Raw genomic sequence first — 20842 nt, 5'->3', positions numbered from 1 at the left:
TTTTCCCCAATTTTTACATGAATCATTTGAAGGCCCTTGCAAGTATAAAATATATATTCATCCATATATGTATTTACATGTATATTTGTTTACATTGTTTATCACGCTGTGTCTTGTTCTGCAGCATGTTTTTTTTTCCTTTACAACAAACCATGGCTATCTTTTCTGATTATTGCATACAGAGCTAATTAATCCTTTAAAAGGCTGCAGAGTATTCCATAGTATTGAAGCAGTAAACTTTAAAAGTTCATCTGTATATCCACACATGCACATCTCATCAGTTAATCAAGTTCAAAATGAAAACCCAAATTAAAGATTCTTATTCCACATTGTTCTTCTTTCTGTGTTCATATTTTGGTTCAGGTATCACCACCCTATCACAAATGTAACCTAAATATAGCCTTGACAAGGTTCTCTGAATCATAAGTTTCACTTTTTATATATAGTGGCTTAGAGCAAAGTGTTGTGAAGAACTTCCCTCAATGACTAACTAGAAGGACAGACAGACAAACAGATCAATCACTGCATCATTGCAGTGACTTTTCTACTTCCTTTTTTTCCTTTTTTTTTTAAGAATAGGGAGATGATCGATGAAGGTGTCATATTAAAATATATCAAAATTTCCAGGAAGATTTATATGACATGATACAGTAGAATATTATGTAATTACGCAGTATACAATGTACTACATATACTTGTTAAGTTTTTTGAACAGTTCTATTGGCATATGACTCACAAATCATACAATTCAATAGTTCTGTCACTTCAAGAAGAGCTCTACAATCAGCACCACAATCAGAACATTTTCTTCATTCTTATACTCATGGTTATTAACTCCCCATCTCTCCACTTGTATAGTGACACCCTTAGTCTTCAGCACTTTAAAGAAGTCCTGTGCAGCTAATTTACCCAGTGAAATGTTTCATTTGCTGTCTTGACTGCTGTTTCCATGCACATAGTATCTAATTTTTAGGAAATTTGCCTTCTTTGTGTTTCCACTTATTTTTGATAAGGTACCTCTGCTGAAAGTTAGAAAGAACCAACTCAATGCTATCGAGTCGATTCTGACTCACAGTGTTCCGACAGCAGGGACAGAACTGTCCCTGTGGGCTTCTGAGACCACAGCTTTTATACAGGGAGTAGAAAACTTCATCTCCCTCCCACGGTTTTGAACTGTTGACCTTGTGGTTAGTGGGCTAATGCATAACCACTATGAAACGGTAGGGTCCCTAAAATTGTCCTTATCTTTTCAATGATGATTTCCTACATTTTGTTTTCCTGCCCATAAGTTTTGCATGATCTTATGTCACCTTCATCGTAGCTTCAGATGATTTATCTGATGCTCCTCTTTTGCTCAAAATTCTATTGTTTTCTTTTCTTGTAGAATAATCATTCACCCTTGGTCTAGCCTGGTAGACTCTCATCTGTTACAATGTTCTCTCCTCCTCTTCCCCTTCTACTGCCTGATTTCCTACCCATTCCTTAAAAATGAATTAAAATACATTTTTCACGAATTCTTCCAAGATCTTTCTAGAGATATTTAGAACATCTGGTCTTTTGTTATAGCATCAATGTGCATTCTGCTTTGTTAATAATTATTTATGTACATATTTATCTCTACTGGAGTGGAAAAGAAGTAAGATTTTGAAGGAACTTTTCACAAAATTATATTAACAAATATATAATTGCTTTTGAATTTGAAAAATAAGCTTATTTTTATTTCTTCTAAAGGCTACTTTATTCTATTTACATAGTTCCATTGATATTTATGTTTGTGAGATAAATAGAATGAAATACTATGGTGGTAAATTTTATTTTATGTTTAAAGAATGTGATTATTATTTTTTTAATATGATTATTTTATGAAATAACTTCACACCAAATTTAACTAAACCTCCAGAAAGGCTTCTATTGTCCCAAGTCACAGTGAAATTACATAGCAACAAGGCTTCATTAATGAAGAGTAATTGCTATAGTGTGGTAATTTCAAATGCAAAGTCATATTATAATAAAGTATATGTATTACACTTGACAAAATGAATTAACATTGCTTACTTTTTTGATTAAAAGATCAAAGATTTTTTAATCATGCCTTTGCACATTTTGCATGCAATCAACTGAATCCAGAAATAAGTGATAACAAGTCCCTATCATTTATGCAAATGTTCAGAAGCCTGACAGTAATGAGGCATGGATTAGTCCTTATGGAGGAATGAGGACTGCAAATATGCAATCTTACATGCATGCAGGATAGAATAACTTCTTTCCACTTGAGAAGCCTTTTATGATACAACAGTGGTTTTAGGTTGTTTTTAGAGCTGTAGTTTATACATTGTCCTGGAGTCCCTCGAAGCCAAATAGACATATCAAGAGTCATGGAAGGACTGTGTGATAGTCTCCATGATTATGGCTGTCTGGAGAGAACACTGTGTAGTGGTGCAGTGAGGAAAGCACCCGGCTGTTAAACAAAAGGTCAATGATTCACGCCAGTACCTGCTTCATGGGAGGAACATGAGGCAGTCCACTTCCATAGAGATTTACCGCCGGGAAAACCCTATGGGGAGTGACTAGGCGTCAGAATCGGCTCAGTGACGGTGGATACCGTGGCTTGAATAAAATGTTATTCTTTCACATGTGTATGATATGCAAGCGTTATTTATTTCTATGTTTTATTGACAGCACTTCGACTGTTGCAGTACAAAGAGCATGCATTTTGGAGTCAGACTATCCTAAACTTTAGTTCTGGCTCTGTTGTTGACTGACATCGTGACTTTGAACAAGTTACTTATAGTCTTGTAATTTCCGCTTCCTCATTTATGAAACCTGAAAGGGTTGCTGTAAGGATTAAATTTTAGGTTTAAAGAATGTGATTATTTAAGCTCCTATTATAACACCTGACACACGATAGGCTTTCAGATCAGCGGCAGCATCGTTATTGGCTTGTCTTCCTTAGGCTTCACCTTCCTTGTTATTGTGAATTGGAGAACAGAACAAGTTGGGCTTATAATTTGAATTTTAAGGTCTAGCTCCCCCTCAGTTGTCAACTCTGTAGTGCTTTGTAATGTGGTACTCGATCTAGCTCCTAGTTCTAGCTTACAGACTTTTCAGACCACATCTGTGCATACATGAATTTTTACATAAATGGGATCATTCTATACTATGTGTATGTAGTGATCACACATTTTCCACCACTCCTTGCTAGTTTCTGGACATATTACAATGTAGATCTGTATAAACTGACTTAAAAACCCACCTTTTCATTTAGAAATAATTTCAAATTTTGAGGAAAATTCAAAAAATGAAAACAGTGCAAACCACACCATTATATTCTTTATGTCTTAGATTCATTTGTTGTGAATATTTTACCCTATTTTCTTTATCATTCTCATATACAAGCATAAGTAAAAACATTGCTACTACAAAGGACATCATGCTTGTTAGAATGGACAGCCAGTGAGAAAGAGGGAGACTCTTAACAAGACGGATAAACAACAGGCTGAAACACAACAGCTGTGAGGAGGGTGCAAGACCAGGCAGTGTTTCATCCGGTTGTACGGAGGGTCCCTATGAACTGGAAATGAACCGATGGCATGTAATAACAACTGCAGGGTTCCAGTTCACACATGCACAGGTGTATTCCAAACAACGTGTGTTTAAACCTAGCTCTCAGATCAGTGGCTGTCTGCAGACAATTTGCTTAGTGGTGTGCTAGTCTTAATTTTTCTAAGTTGCCTTCAGTGAAGGTTCAATCACACGAATTACATCCCTGGAAAACTGCTGGGTCAGCTAATTTCAAAGGTCAGTTCAGAAAATTATGGTGACTGTTTTTTTGTGGGGGGTGCGCCAAAGGGATAATCTTGGTCGATTTTTCTTGAAAGATGCAGTACATCACAGGAGCTTATTATGAAATCTTAACAAAATGGAAAACTTCCTAAGTGAGTAATAAGGCCAGGAAAGTTACACTGAGGACACACACACACACACACACACACACACACACCCCTTGACAATGGACATGTTCCTCCTCTGAGTGTAATAAGGGGCTATCCTAGGAGAATTGCACCAGAAAATCTTATCCTATCCACTCCACAGTCCTGCCTTTGCCCCTCCAGACTTCATTTTATTCCCCAAACTCAGAGAACATTTAAAAGGAGCAGTATAGTCACATGGAACAGCAAGGTGAATTGTCATAATATAGTTCACAAAGACAGTGTATTACTTCCTACTTTTGTGAATAGTAATTTGAGCCTTGATAGCTTATGAGCATCCACCTAAGGGTAATCTTCATCATAGCATAAAAGAGTGAAGAAAATGAAAGACATACAGAAAAAATTAGTCCAAAGACCATGCAAACTTCAGCCTCCACTGCCCTTAGAACTAGATGGTATCCATCCAGTTTCCACTGGTCACTGCTCAGAAAGGGATCACAATAGAGGGTTCTGGACAGAGTAGTATAAAAATGTAGAATATAACTCGAAAATCATAAAAAGGCCAGTTTTACTGGCTGTGTTAGTCCAGGTAGACTAGAGAAACAAATCTATGGAGACTCATGTGTTTAAGAAAGAGTTTTATCTACAAGAACAATTGAATATTGTGAAAACCTCCCAGCCCAGCCCAGATCAAGTCCATAAGTCCAATATTAGCCCATATGTCTGATACCAATCTGTAAGGTCCTCTTCAGACTCACAAAACATATAAAATGATGCCGGATGCAGTAAGACCACAGGCCAGTGGGTGGGAAGTCTTGTGGATCCAGTGGTGGTGTAAGCATCTCAGCACTGGCAGGGGTCTCTGCGTGGCTCCTCCAGCTCAGGGCACTAGTGTACCTCCATGTGTCTTGTCAGCTGCAATGTCTCCCAGAGACTGAGCATGTATCCCACCTCCAATGAGCTATTTCTCTCCTTAGCACCTCCAAATGAGGTCATCAAGCTGCGACCTGATTGACAAGCTAAACTCCACCCCTTCACTATTACCTCAGATTGACAACAGATTATATAATTGCCACACTGGCCTGACAAAGACTGGTAAAATCTCTACAACAATTGTTCTTGGTCACTCTTCAGGACTGGAGCTGAATTGCCCTCCACGGCTCAACCCTCAGCCAAACAATAGACAGGTCTATAGGGTGAACAATAACACCATGTGAAATCGACAGGGCAATACTAACCCTTGGTTAAACCTCCAAAAGGCAGGAAAGGATATGAAAAGTGGATGAACGGGAGTGGTATGCACAGGAAGGAAGCAGAAAGAGTAATGCTACATTGTGGGACTGAAATCAATGTCATGAAACAAAATGTGTATGGATCATTGAAAGGAAAATCAATAGACTCTGTAAAGCTTCATTCAAAGCATGATAAAAGTTTTCAAAAGTAGTAAATGGTTGGTTTAAATGGAAGATTGCAGAATTCTTTGCTTGGAAGGGTTAGAGAAATGGTAATATTGCCTTTCGAAATGTACATTAGGGTAAATAAAAAACAATTGTTTTTAGATGAATATAGATCTTGATATAGGATATATTGAAACACAATAGCTTTATATTTGATATTTTGTTTAATAAACATTTCTACGATCTTAAAGCAGTATTTTTATTTATCATAGTGTCCATGTGCATTTAATTGATGACGTTATCTCCTGACACTATACTCACATATTCTTTGATGTCTATTTTCCTAAGACTAGGCATACTCCCTTGCACGAACACAGTGTTGTTACCCATCTCAGTAAATTAACCTTGATGCAAGACTTTCATCCCTGACCTTCTTATTGGCAGCTCAAAGGGTTAGGACTAGACAACACTGGGCCATGGACACCACACCTGGAAGTCCTTTAATACCTCGTTCTTTTTCAAATGTGTCTGACTTGTTTGTCTTATCCAATCATTTGTTACTCTGAGTTCTTCTCATATTTAAAAGTAAGATGATAAATTAACAAATTAGTACATTGTAATAGCGGAAAATACAATGGAACATCACAAGTAGAGCTGAAGGGATCTATCCAATGCAATTTTCGGAATCAGCTCCCCACCCCACCCCCACAACCCCAAGATCAAACCTAAAAACCAAAACACCAAGAAAATGGTTTTTTTTGTTGTTGTTAGGCTGTGTAATCAACCAGCTGAGATCCAAAGGGCAGCCTATGCCCAAAGATAAAGTTCAGAAGGTAGAAGGGTTCAGGAAGAAAGGGAAATGGACGGAGGAAACACGGAAAGCAAACAGGGTAATTACTGGGGCATAGTGGGGATTGTGAATGGATCGTTGAATGGAAAACTGATTCGCTCTGTAAACATTCACCCAATTCACAATGAGTTTTTTTTTTAAACAAACAAGTAAGGTAAGTCTTCTATCACATACATCAGAAAGTTTTAGCAGATGAACGGCTATTTGATAAACAGAGGCATACTTTAAAATGCAGCTACAAAGTTATCGAAGTCCAACAGATACATTTCATATATAATAGTTGATGTTTCATAGATCTTTATAAACACTGATTTATGATTAAAAGTGTTTTTCTCATCATATTTTTAGATGTATCTGATCAAAAGGGTGTGGTTGATGATTCACAGGATAACCACTAAACCCCCTGAGAAAAAGCAACATTGTGTGTGAGTCATTATGTTTAGCTATTCAATAGTGACTGTAAATAGAGTACCTTATGTAATAAAGAGTACCTTACGTACAAATGCTCTTGTACTTGATGCTGTGAATATTAGTAGTACAACTTTAAAATAAAAGTGCGCCAAGCTCTGCATTACTACCTTTACTTCATTAACAAGATGATATAGGTATGATTTTTCCCTGTATTACAGTGTTGAGGGGGTTTCCTAATTCTTTCTTCCTTTACACTTTAAAACAGTTTTAGAGATTTGTTTTACAGATGAGCAGATGAATACTTTAATTTGTAAATTTAATACTGTAATTTTCTTACTGTCGTCAGGAGATGGTCAGAGTTCCCTGAAGTCTGGCAGTTGAGAACTCTGGCAAACTCCACCAAACAGCCATCGGTCTGGGAAGAGAAGAACTGATGCGTGCTCCCTGCTCGGGCTCTGCGGTTATCTGCTACAGGCAGCTGCTGTACATGTGGGGCACGATTTATATGAGAACCACTTTGAAGTCAGATGCAAGGGAAGGCAAAACTGAACACCGCCACAAAGAGAATGAACTTGGTCTATTGCATACCTCATAGGCAGGGATAAAACAGGTCAGGAAACTAGTTGCTTCGATGAAAACCCAACACAGCTTTATAGCAGGAAGGAAGCTCAACCCTCGGGGACCCAGAGAGGAAAGCTGCAGAAGGTGGATTCTCCTGTGTGGTGCCAATGTGCACACAGAGTCCAATTTGCATAAATATACACTGCAGCACCTCCTCCTCAGATAAAAGCTGTTGCTTCTACATGAGGCCAATTGCAGCTGTTCTAAGGCAGACTCAAGGGTCAAAGCAGAACGGGCTCCCCAAACTGAAGGACGTGTGGCACTGTGCGGCATAGCTAAGAAAGATGTCCCAGACCACACGCACCATACTTACCAGAAGCCAAAATATTTTTTAAAGGAACTCTGAGACTCTATAGTCTTAACAATCAAATACTGACTTTCTCATAATCCCCATCCCTAAAATTTCCAGATTGGTCAACATTTTGCCCTGGTTAGAAACAAATGTGTATAAAGTGCCTTCAAACTCATCATTCTAAAATGATTTCATCTAGACCTCTGGATGTCTGGATTCACCACTAAGGTAACAGGATTTTTCCTGAAACAAACTTGTATCAGATTACCTCACTGCCACTGAGTGATTCCGACTCATAGTGACCCTGTAAGGCAAAGGAGAACTGCTCTGTCGGGCTTCTGTCACTGTTGATGGGAATACAAAGCCTCTTCCTTCTCCCAAGAGGGAGCTGGGGGATTCAAACTGCTGACCTTGCAGTTGTAGCCCAAAGTGTAACTCCCTATGCCACCAGGCCTCCTGCGGTCGATGAAAAGACTTGAAATGCGCCCACGCGTGGACCTAAGGCTGAAATGTTCTAGTGTGAGAAGCAGATGACAACTATCCCAAAGTTACAGATGTGGAAGTCATTGGCTGTGGTTCAAATCTCTTGCTTTGAGGGTGCCCCCCAAATATCAACCATATATTTGCTATTTTCAAGCTCTCTTTGCTTTTTAATGAGGTGTCTTAGTACATAGCAGGCATAGTTCTGTCTTTGGGGATGAGTGTTATTGAAAAAATTATCTCCCTATCTCCAATCCTCATTGTTTTCATAAACAGTGCCCAGTCACTTAATTCCTTAATTGCTACAAATCAACAATCTGTGTATTTTAATCTAAAAATCGGTCCTCTCCCGGGAACTTACGTTTTCTCAATAGTGCTTGAAATTCTACACCTTTGGCTAAACTTTGCTATTATTTAGAGAATTACCATATGCCCCCTGGAGATGATTTATAATATTCCCCAATAAAATGATAATGGTGTCTCTAAAGTGGGCCAGGAGCATATATAAAACATAGGTATATGAATGGATTCTGAGCTTGAACAATTAGTTCTTGTGTTCTAGCCTACTTGATACTTGTCCTCATGAAGAGACACTGAAGATATGGTGCTACAGCGAAGTGTGGTGAAGAAATCAGATGGTGGTGTTATCAGGAAGAACAGCCTTAGGGTCGGAAAGGCTGGTCTCAAAGTAAGCAGTCATCTAAGAGCGTTGTCAGCTATGTCTGTACGGAAGCAGGACACCAGCCTGTGTGATCCAAGGATTATAAGCAGTGGTTCTCAACCTTCCTAATGCCGTGACCCTTTAACACAGTTCCTCATGTTGTGGTGACCCCCCAACTATAAAATTATTTTCGTTGCTACTTCATAACTGTAATTTTGCTACTGTTATGAATCGTCATGTAAATATCTGATATGCAGGATGTATTTTCATTGTTACAAATTGAACATCATTAAAGCATAGTGATTCATCACAAAAACAATACGTCATTATAGATTGTGAAATATGTATTTCTAATGACAAATAAATGAAATTTTGTCTTGGAGCATGGTGTAGCATGGGTAACAGTCTTCATGCTGGGTACTCGTTCGTGGGTATATCTGCATGTGGGTGGACCTGCCTGGAGACACGGTGTCTCGGTTCCTAAAACAATCAGAAATATAAAAGCCAAAATGGGAGGATTCTGAGTACCAGGCTTGCAAAAACTATGAATGGCAGTGAATGTTCAACATTCATTGTCAGTATCACCACTTGGGCTAAGCCTCCAGTTAATCCCCTCTGATCATTGACCAGGGATATTAATAGCCTTGCTATCAGACAGAACATATTGGAAAGTGGACTAATGTAGACAAATGTAGTTAGGTTAAATTTTAACACCTTATCATTTGCTCTACCTTTTGACCTATTTTAAATTTGTCCTAGTTTTTATTTTTTCTGCTTTCTTTTTGACTAAGTTTTTTCTGAGTTTTATTTTGTTATTGTTGGGTTTTGTTTTTGTATGTTTTCCTCTATATAAATCCAGGATAGGTAAATCTACAGAGACAGTTACTGGATTAATAATTTCATAGGGTTATGACAGAGGAGGTTGAGGTGAAATAAGGAGTTAATAATAAGTCAAGAAATAAGAAAATGTTCTAAGATCAATTGAAGTGATGATGCGGCTTTTAAATATATATATATATTTCTTAATATAGTTAAGCCATTGAATTGTATGAATTATATGTCAATAAAACTGTTAAAATTTAACAAAAGAAACCTTTCATATTGGAGGTACACATAAATTTCCCATAGCCAGTATTTGAATCAGTGAGATATTAGACCTACATTTATGAACTAGGAGTTAATAACCTATAATGGTACAAGCTGGCAATATAATCAAAATCATAACTTGCATGCAATGAAACTTCAGTTTTATTTTTCCCTTATTTTTGCTGGTCCTATTTTATAGCATGACTTAGCCATCATAGCCAATAAAACAGCTAAAGATCTGAAAAAAGAGAGAGAAGGTTTAGTTTCTAAAGCTGTGAATCTTTGCAGGCTTTGTATCAAAGATTATATTAGAAATTTGATTATTTTATATATCATGAAAATAGAGATCTAGAAATGGACTGTATTATATCTGAAATTAAAATGATACCTTTTCTCTAGCTAATCAAAAATTTTCTATTGCACATTTCACTCACAGAATTAGAATTAGGATCTCCTACTTTTTTTTTTAATATGGCTAGCTTGATCCTAAAGTGTAAATGATCATCTTTTATGTAACTCCACTGCCTGGAACTCTAGAGGTTTCAGGATAACATGAGCATGATGTTGACTATTTAATTTTATGTATCAACTTGACTAGGCTATGATGCCTGGTGAATTGCTAAAACCCTAGTCTTGTTGCTGTTATCCAATAGTTGTGTGTGAGTCATCAGCTGGTCTCAAGTAGATCTCAGTCTGTCATCTGAGGGGCTTAAGAGCGAAAGGAGAGTCATCCTAGTTTGTGGTCTGCTTCCAAACTATGAATTAATGTTTTCCTCAGACATTTTAATTTTCTTACTTATCTGTGGCCTGACTTACAGGTTTTGGGATGCAAATCTACCCAAGTCCCCAGTCTGTCACCTAATCTATGAATTTTGAACTTGACAGTCTCCCCTCCCCCACAACCCTGTGAGCACATTCTTTGAAGTGGATCTCACAGCTCTCTCTCTTGCCATATAAAATGTTGGTTCTGACTCATAGCAGCTCTTTAGGACTGAGCAAAGCTGCTCGGGAGGGTTTCTGAGGCTGCACGTATTCACGGAATCAGATACCCTCATCTGTCTTCTGTTGAGTGGTTCATGGGTTTGAACAGCAGACATTGTGGTATTGAACCAATGTCCAACTCACATCACCACCAGGATTAGATCTGTACCTGTTTCTGTATGCCTATCCATTGCCATGGCTCCGAAGAGGAAGTGGTAGTTAACGGATTCAATAATATGTTGGTTCTTAAAATTATTTTAATCAAAATTATTGATTTTATAAAAAGTGAGAGGAGCATGTGGAAGAGCCATAGGAGCTAACTTGACAGTAGATTTCACAGATCAATTCCAGAACTAAAGGAGCATCAAAATAAATAAGGATCATGATCAGTTATCGCCCCTTGATTGAAATAAGAATCCACAAGCCTATTTTAATGATAGGTAGGTAGTTTGTCATGGTGCGGTGGTTTGTGGGTTTCTGTGATGATGCCAGAAGCTGGGCCTCCAGTATTTCATACTCTAGCAGGGTTACCATGGTTTCAGTGGAGCTTCTGCACGAAGAGTAGGGAAGAAGGAGCCGGTGATGCACTTACAAAAATTGTTTGGAGTTAGCCTTATTAAAAACAAATCAAAAAACAAAAAAGCAGACTTACTTCCACCAGGTCGACTCTGACTCATAGCAATAATTCAGGTCAGAGTAGAACTTTTCCTGGGGTTTCCAGGCTGTAAAGATGTATAGGGACAGAAAGCCTCTTTCTAAAGAGCAGCAGATGGATTTGAAATAGTGATCTTGTGGTTAACTGCCCAACGGATAATTCATGATGCCACCAGGGCTCCCTAGGCTTGTGAATAACTGCTGAATATTGTTTGAGATAGTGCCAGAAGTCAAGAGATCAAAAGATGAGTTGCATTAGGTACATCTGCTGCACCAGACTTTCTTAGAGGATTGAAAAGCAAGGTGCTTGCTTTGAGATCTCAGGTGCAACTGACCCAAGCGAGGGCATTTTCAATTGCCTCCTATGTGTGTGAAAGTTGGAGATTGACTAAAGAAGATCGAAGAAGGGTTGATGCATTTGAATTGTGGTGCTGGTGAAGAATATCGAAAGTACTGTGGACTGCTAAAAGGATAAAGCAATCTGTTGTGGAAGAAGTACGGCCAGAGTGCGCCTTAGAGGCAAAGATGTCAAGGCTTCATTTCACACACGTCGGACATGTTGTCAGGAGAGACCAGTCCCTGGAGAAGGACATCATGTTTGGTAAGCAGGGCAGTGAAGCAGAGGAAGGCCCTCAAGGAGAGGAAGCGACACAGTGGCTGCAGCAATGGGCTCAAGCACGAGGAACAGTTGTGAGGATGGTGAGGGCTGGGCAGTGTTTCCTTCTGTTGTGCATAGGCTTCTATGGGTTGACACCAACTTGATGGCACCTAACAGCACCAGCAACAGTGCCAGAAGATGAGCCACTTCGGTTAGAGCCAAAACTCATTGCCGTCGAGTCAAGTTCATCTCATGGTAATCCTGTAAGACAAGTAGAACTTCCCCTTTGAGTTTCCAAGGCTGTAAATCTTTCGAAGAGCAGAAAGCCTCATCTTTCTTCCTCAGAGCAGCCAGTGAGTTCGAACTACTGACCTGGTGATTAGCAGATTCATTGACCACCCACTCTGACACTAGGGCTCCTTCTCAGGTTATAAGGTGCTCAAAACATAAGCTGCCTCCTCAAAAGAGATCCAACTTTAATGCTATAGATGGTGTAGTTTTCAGAACTTCCATTTGATGATGTGACACAACTCTCAGAATGAGAAGGAACCGCTGCAAAGATCCATGAATACTTAGAAGTGAAATGTAGGAAGTACGAAACTATGAAAGTTGGAAGTTGTTAAAAATTAAATGGAACACATAAAAGTCAATGTCTTAGGCATTAGTGAAGTAAAATGAATTGGTATTGGCCATTTTGAAGGAATAACCATGTGGTCTACCTTGCCAGAGTCCTGGCATCACATTCATTGTCAAAAGATAACATTTCAGGATCTTTCCTGAGGTACAAAACTGTCAATGATTGCACAATATCTATACTTACACAGGGAAGACCAGCTAATATAATTTCTATTCTAATTTTTGTACCACTTACTAATGCCAAAGCTGAAGAGATTAAATATTTTTACCAACTTCTGCATAGAATAGTCTGTGCAGTCTGAAATTAATTAAACATGTAATCAGATTCACTTATAATTACTATTGATCAAAATTTAAAAAAAAAAGGAAAACAAGGACGAAGGATCTATAGTTAGGAAAGATGGCCGTCGTCATAGAAACAACCTTGAAAAATCACATGATAGAATTTTGCAAGTCCAATGACTTGCTCACTGTCAATTCTTCATTTCAGCAATATAAACAACGACCATAAACCTAGGGACCTCGCTGGTTGGAATACACTGCAAATAACAATAACTGTGAAAAGAGATATGGAGAAGTTCAATGGCATCAGAGTAAGACCAAGTTGCCTATAGAACAGACCATCAATTGCTCATAGGCAACTTCAGAAGTTTAAGCTGAAGAAAACAAACAAACCCACAAGAGTCACACAAAACCATGTAGGGTGCTAAATAATCTAAAAGTAATAATCAAAAAGTCTAATCTGGGCATAAAATTAATTGGCTCTGTAATAGTCACTCTAGGCATGGGGTTTTTGTTCATTAATTCAACAATACTAAGTCTACAATATGCCAAGTATGGTTCCAGGGTAAGGAAATGTTAGCAATGAACTCAAAGTGTGGCAAAGTCCCTTCATTCATGTAGCATGCATATGAGTTAGGGAAGATCTGCCATAATTAGTTGTACAAAAATAAAAACAAAAGTGGTTAAAAACTGTAATTTTACATAATGATAAATGAGAAAAATAAAGTGTTAGTGAAGTAAAGGGACATGGTGGAAGAGAAAGAGAGCAAGACAGAACAGTTGTTACTGTCCCAAGATTTCAGTTCCCTCTTTTTCAGTGTGTTACTCTCCCAAGATTTCAGTTCCCTGCAAAAGAATGACATAATCTTTCATCGTTTCCATGGGACTCATAGCTTCCTATAGGTATAGTGTGGCCCCACTGAGATCAGGTCAGGGCCTGTGACTTGTTTTGGTCAAAGAACTACAGCAAAATGGCAGTGTGTCAGCTCTGATCAGGCGATAACAGCTGACCGGCAGCCAAGGTGCAGCTGACACGTAATGCGACTGTGGAATATGGTAAGCCTTTGTTGTTTAAGCCGCTGAGATTTATTCAAACCTCAGGAGCCCTAGTGGTAAAGTGGGTTACATATTAGACTGGTAACCACAAGGTCAGCATTTAAAAACCACCAGCTGCTCTGCAGGGCAAGGATGAGGCTTTCTACTCCTGCAAAGACTGACAGTCTGGGAAACTCACAGGGTCAGTTCTACTCTGCCTTATAGGGATGCTGTGAGTCGGAATCAATTCGATGGTAGTGGTTTGGTTTTCTGATTTTTAAAAAATGGTCAAAGGAGTCCTAGTGGCACAGTTAAGCATTCTATTGCTAACTTATAACGTCTTGATTTAAAGCCATCAGTCACTCCATGGGCGAAAAGTATGACAGCCTTTTGTGTAAAACCTACAGCGTTGGAGACTCTTTGGAGACATTCTCCTCTGTCCTTTGGGGTCACTATGAGTTGAAATTGACTAAATGTCAATGGTTTTTGTTTTGTTTTATGGTGATCAATGTGCTCCCCTGGGTGGATGTAATCTATATTTGAGTATAACCATAACAACAATTGCAATTGCTGCTGCAATTCCAGTAATTAATTCAGAGGACAATGAGATGAGACTAGAGACATATTTGTTTGGGGAGAATTTCAGATTATGAAGGGCCTTACAAGCCACACTAAGATCAAACCCAAAGAAAACCCTATGTCTTTAAGTTGATTCTGATTCATAGTAATCTTAAACAGGATTTTTGAGACTATAGAACTTTATGAGAACAGACAGCCTCACCTTTCCCCATTGAAATGGCAACTGGCTTTGAACTCATGGCACTGTAGTTAGCAGCCTAATGCCTACCCCATAGCTCCACCAGGGCTCCTTCTTATTTTAAAAGCAACGGGAAATTACTAAAAAGTTTGATGTGAGGGAGGTTTACATTTCAGAAGAACGGACTGAATGGAGAAGTGATGGCCACGTGGAGACTATTGACAATATTCTGGAGGAGATATAATGGTCATCATTCTGTGGTGTTTTGCATATTGCTACGATGCCAGGGGTTCTGCCATGGTGCACAGGTTTCAGCAGCGCTTCCAGATAAAACTGACTAAGCAGAAAGACTTGGTGGTCTGCTTATTTAGGTTACAAAAGAATGCTATCCAAGACAGTGCTGGGAGGGGAGCCTCTAGTCCAGAAGGCACAGGTCTGCCCAGTAGATGCAGGACTGGGCTGGAACACCCCAAGGATCGTTAAGATGGGCAATGTTTCATTCTGTTGCACGTGGGGTCGCCGTGACAAAAGTGAAGCTATTCAAGAAAAACTGAATTGGAATGCTCTGTGGTTGGGTAAATACCTGGATCTGAGAGCAAGGGAGAGGAACGCATAAAACCTATCTACTGCCCAGGTTTGTGACGGGGGCTAAACTGCAGCCCCACTTTCTCCTGATGAAATGTCCATGTTCTACTTCTCTGACACTAGTGGGTCAATAGTAAGTTAGTACAGAAAAAAACCCAAGCAGACTTCTTACACGGATGGAGGAAGTATCACCATTGCCATATTCATGAAAAGTTGAAGCCTGAAAGGAAGTGGATGAACAGCTGCTGTCCCATTTTTAGGGTAATAGCTTCTGAACTCCCTGGTGACTGTGTCCTTCGAGTGACTCATGTTTACAAAAATAGTACCCAGAGGGCAGAAGCTTGTCCAATATAAGTTCCCTACTCCATTCCCCAAGGAGCCCTGGTGTGGCGGTAGTTAAGTTCCTGGCTACGTATCCAGAGGTCAGCAGTTTGAACTCACCATACCAGGCCCGCCAGGGGTAGATATGACAATCTACAGCCTTAGGAACATGTCGAGGAAGCCCCATTCTGACTTACAGGGCTGCTTTGAAGAATCCGCCAAGAGGTAGAAGAGGGTACGTTCATTTCATCACACAACTGTACAATTCTACAAAGTGCATTTCCACATAGAAAGAAATACCTGTACTTGCTAATTCTGAGATTTGATTTACTGAAATTCTAGGTATTTCTAATTCCTCTTACACTGACCACTAGTATGAACCACAACTTTCTGTTCAACTGGTATTTGAAAACACCACGGTGGCTTACCACAACACTTGAAGGGACTTTTCCCTCTTCATTTACTTATGTCTGTCATCTATCTGGCAGGCAATCTACTCATTAACCCTGACGCTCTTGGTTTAATTTGTTAGTAATTCTGCTTCATTTGAAATTAAAAGATAGCAGGGGACTTCCAAAGGTTTATGTCTCAGAAACCATTTTAAGAAGAAATAAAATTCACTACTTTTTTTACTAAGAAGTCAGAGTGGAAATCAATGTGCAGTAACTGGATGATGCACAGTGCCTAAGTTTACAAAGCATAGTACCTTTGGCTACATTTGATAGTAATAACCTGTCATATTTAAAATTTTTAGGAAGGTAGGAAAAGATTATAAGAGAATTTTTGGTGATCCAAGAAATAAAAATAGATTGATTAAATTAGACTATAATAGTAGATTCTCCTATTTTAAAACATATCCTGCTTTAAAATGACCATGTTAAGTATCTGATAGATGTTCACTCAATCTATCTTCTCCTTTGAAAGGTTCTCCATCCCCAGCTCTCTGCTCTTCAGAGGTGGCATGCTTTTGTTTGATTTTTACATTGCAACTTGAACTTGCATCTTGTTTGAGTTTATGAAAGCAAGTGAGATTAGTTACTCAATACTATTGCCAAGGGTCTTCTTTGAATCAGGTGTTGTAAAGGAGGCAACACTAGTATTTTGAAAGCAAGTCTGGTTGGGCTGTTGTCTTCTGCCTGCCTGTTCAGTTGTGGGAGAGAAACAAGGAGAAATTCATCTTAGGAAATGTACAGCGATAGCCGCACTTTTCCCTAGTTTTCCTTCAACAGTGACGAATTGCTTTCAACTTTCTGAAATGCGCTTTCAAAGTTCAGCTTCAGTCACACACTACCATCAGTCTAGAATCCCTGTACAAACTACCTGGTGAACATCTCTACATCCATTAAGACCCAAATTAAGTCCCCTTCCTCTGTCAACCTCTGGTATTATCCTAGAAGAATTCATTCTTCCTTATGTTATTAGTCTACATTCATCTTTACATTAGTGTATTCATTTCATTGTGTTCTAATGATTTCAATATATTCCTTTCCTTACTAAAAAGCAGAGATCCCAATTTATTCATCTTTATCCATATCCCCAGCAGGGAGGACTGGTGGTGCCATTTAACGGTTAAGTGTATAGCTGCTAACTGAAATGCAGGCAGTTCCAATCCACCCAGCAGCTCCAAAAAAGAAAGACCCATGAATGATTTGCTTCTGTAAAGATTCAAACTTAGCGTGCCCTATGGAGCAATTCTACTCGGTCACATGGGATTCTTATGCCTGGAAATAGGCTAAAGGGCACTTAAGAACAGCAACATACACCCAACTTATTGCTCTTATTGGTCTTTAAGATGTGTTTTTTTTATGACTCTCACACCTTCTCCATCTATGAAACACCGACTCAATCCATCACTTCTGAAGACTTCTTTCTCTTCCAGATCAGAGTCTCGCTTCTTTGAACCTTAGTACTCCACACACATGTTGACTTGATCAGTTCTGCCTTTCCTTCACCCCGCTGGGCTGTAAAAATAGAAGGTCTTCGTTTTTCAGGCTCAGCTAGGGCTTAATTCTGACAAAGGATCAATCAATGAGGCAGTGGCTTCATCTCCACCTTGGATGTGTCACCCCCTCACCTCCACCAACTTCTGTCTAAACCAGTAATAACACTTGCCATCGAGTCAAGTTCAATTAAGGGTCACCCCATACGTGGCAGAATAGAATTGTGCCCCATAGGGTTTTAATGGCTGATTGTCAGAGCTAGACCACTAGACCATACTTCTGAGGTGCTTATGAGTGGACTTGCCTACCACCTTTTTGCTTAGCAGTGAAGTACATTAACTGTTTGCCCCACCCAGGGATTCCTCTGTTTGTCTAGGGCCCTGATACCTTTACTCGCCATCTCTCTTTCCCTGGGAATGAGACCATATGGTTGTTGTTGTTGTTAATTGTCCTGAAGTTCATTCCTACTTACAGTGGTCTCATCTTCAACAAAAGGAAACACCAGGAGTCCTGTGCCATCCCTAGAATGGTTGTAATGTTTGAGCCCATTGGCGTAGCCACTGAGACAATACATCTCATTGAGAGTCTTTCTTTTTTCCATGAACTTCTACTTTACCAACAATGATGCCCTTTTCCAAGAATTGGTACCTCCTAATAACAGCACCAAGGCAATTAAGACAATCCTCACCATTCTTGATTCTTAGGAGTACTGAAAGCATACCTCTTCCAAAACAGAACTGGCCTTTCTTCTGTTGGTCCCTGGTACATTCAGCAACACCGTAATTCAAACACACCAATTCTTCTTTGGTGTCAGCCCACCCCCACCCCGTCCATCTTTTCCATGCATATGAGGTAATTGAAAATAGCAGGGTGCAGTTAGAAATACCTTGGTTCGCCAAGTGACATCTTTAATTTTTAGCATTTTAAAAAGTCTTTGCCCGCAGATTTGACCCATGCAATATGCCATTTATTTAATGACTGCTACTTCTGTGAATGTTGATTGTGGATCCAAGTAAAGGAAACTTCAAATTTTCAATATTTTCTCTGTTTATCACACTGCTCATTGGTCCTGTGTAAGGATATTTGTGTTTTTCATGGTGAGGTGGAGTGCACACTGAAGGCTTTAGTCTCTGGTCTTCATTAATAGTACTCCAGCTCCTCTTCGCTTTCAGCAAGCGCTACCACAGGCTTACCAAAGGTTGTTAATGTCTAGTATATAATAATATAGTATATGATAATATAATGTATGATAATATAACCTGCATAGAAGCCTCTTTGGCACTGTGAGTTAAAGCATTGGGCTTCTTGTCACAAGGTTGATGGTTCAAATCCAACAAACACTCTTCAGGAGAAAGATGAGATTTGTCTACTCATATAAAGATTTATCACCTTGGGAAACCTTACACAGAGTCAGAATTGATTCGATGGCAAAGAGTTTGGTTTAATGGGTCCTATGAATATACAATTTATTTAGACATAATAAACTTACAAGCTTGTTCCTGTTATCACAGAATAGACCAGGTGTCATACGTTCACATGTGTTCAGGAATTAATGCATGAGAAATTGGTTCATGCGAGAAGTTAGCCGGTATAATGGGAGTGGGTATTGTGGCGAACACAGTTGACTTCAGAGGGCGATTTCTCTGTGGCTCTATGGGTCTCCTATGTCAGATCTTTTACTTTTGAAGGTACAGGTACAGATTTTTATGTGAAATTTTAATATTGTGATAAAAAGCATGGCTCCTGCCCTAAGCGGAATATCTGTGCAGGATTAAACAAGTTATCATATAGTTTGGTCAACTATTAAAAAACAATAAACCAAAGTCAACCCCATTGCTGTTGAGTCTTTTCTGCCTCATAATGACTGTATAAAAGAACAAAACTGCTCTTTAAGGCTTCCCTCCTGATTGTCCGTCAGTGTGTTGTACTGTGGTGGCTCGCATGTTCCTATGATGCTGGAAGTTACGTCACTGGCATTTCAAATCTCAGCAGGGTCACTGAAAGTGACCAGGTTTCAGCAGAGCTTCAAGTCTAAGAACACACTACAAAGCAATAGGCTCTCTATTTACGAGTAATCAGCCACTGAAAACTTAGGAACAGCAGTAGACCCTTACCAGATGCAGAAACCCCCGTGAGCAGCAGCGAACATTGTCACACATAGGAGCAGAGTACGGACCCTTAGGGTTGGAAGACACTCACAATATGACCGAGGACGAGCTGCCATCTCAGACCAGAGGTGGCCATCCTGAGCACGGATGGAGTAAAGCTGTGGACCTTCATTTGCTCCTGGGACACCACTCAAAATGAGAGGAAACAGCTGGAAACACCTGTGCATAACTTGAACTTGGAATGTACAAAGTATGAATCTAGGAGAAGTGCAAGTTTCTGGAAATGAAATGGACCACATAAAGATAAATACCCTTGGCATTCATGAGTAGAAATGGATTGGTATTGGCCATTTTGAATAAGAAAATTGTATGGTTTCCCATGCTTGAAATAACAAATTCATGAGGAACGGCGTTGCATTCCTCATCAAACCGAACATTTCAAGATCTATCTTGAAGTACCGTGCCATCTGTGAAAGGATAGTATCTATACAAATACAAGGAAATTTGGTCAACACAATTATTATTAAAATTCACATACCAACCACTAAGGCTTGTGATGAAGGAATTAAAGAACTCTACCAACTTCTTCAGTCTGAAATTGATCAAACATGCAATCAAGGCGCATTGATAATTGTCAATAAAATGAAAATATTGGAAACAAAGAGGAAGAACGAGTAGTTGGAAATTCTGGCCTTGGTGATGGAAATGAAACTGGAATTTGCATGACAAAATTTTTCAAGACCAACAACTTCTTCGCTGCAAATACATTTTTTCAACAACACAAAAGGAGATTATATATGTGGACTTCTCCAGCTGAAACGAAATAAATCAATTTGATGACATCTGTGGGAAGATACAATGAAGAAAGGCAGTAACAGCAGCCCGATTGCTCCTCTGTAAGTTCAAGTTGCAGTTGAAGCAAATTAAAGCAAATCCACTTGAACTTGCGGAACACCTGAGGAGGAGATTTGACTCGCTGGACACTAATGACAGAAGAGCTGATGAGCTGTGGAATGACACCCAGGGCACCATACCTGAAGAGAGCGACGTTCATTGAGAAGACCGGGAAGAAAGAACAGAGTCGCATGGAGGTCAGAAGAGACTCTTGATCATAGAGTAATGAAAGTAAGTGGAAGGAATGATGAAGTGAAAGAGCTGAAAAAAAGATTTTTTTCTTCTTTTGGTGTGTGTGATCACTATTGCAGTGAATTGAACCTT

This window comes from Echinops telfairi, unplaced genomic scaffold (genome assembly GCF_000313985.2).
Source record: "Echinops telfairi isolate 266 unplaced genomic scaffold, ASM31398v2 ScPeMD7_443;HRSCAF=831, whole genome shotgun sequence".
Taxonomy (NCBI): Eukaryota; Metazoa; Chordata; class Mammalia; order Afrosoricida; family Tenrecidae; genus Echinops; species Echinops telfairi.
Note: the sequence above shows the minus strand (reverse complement) of the source record.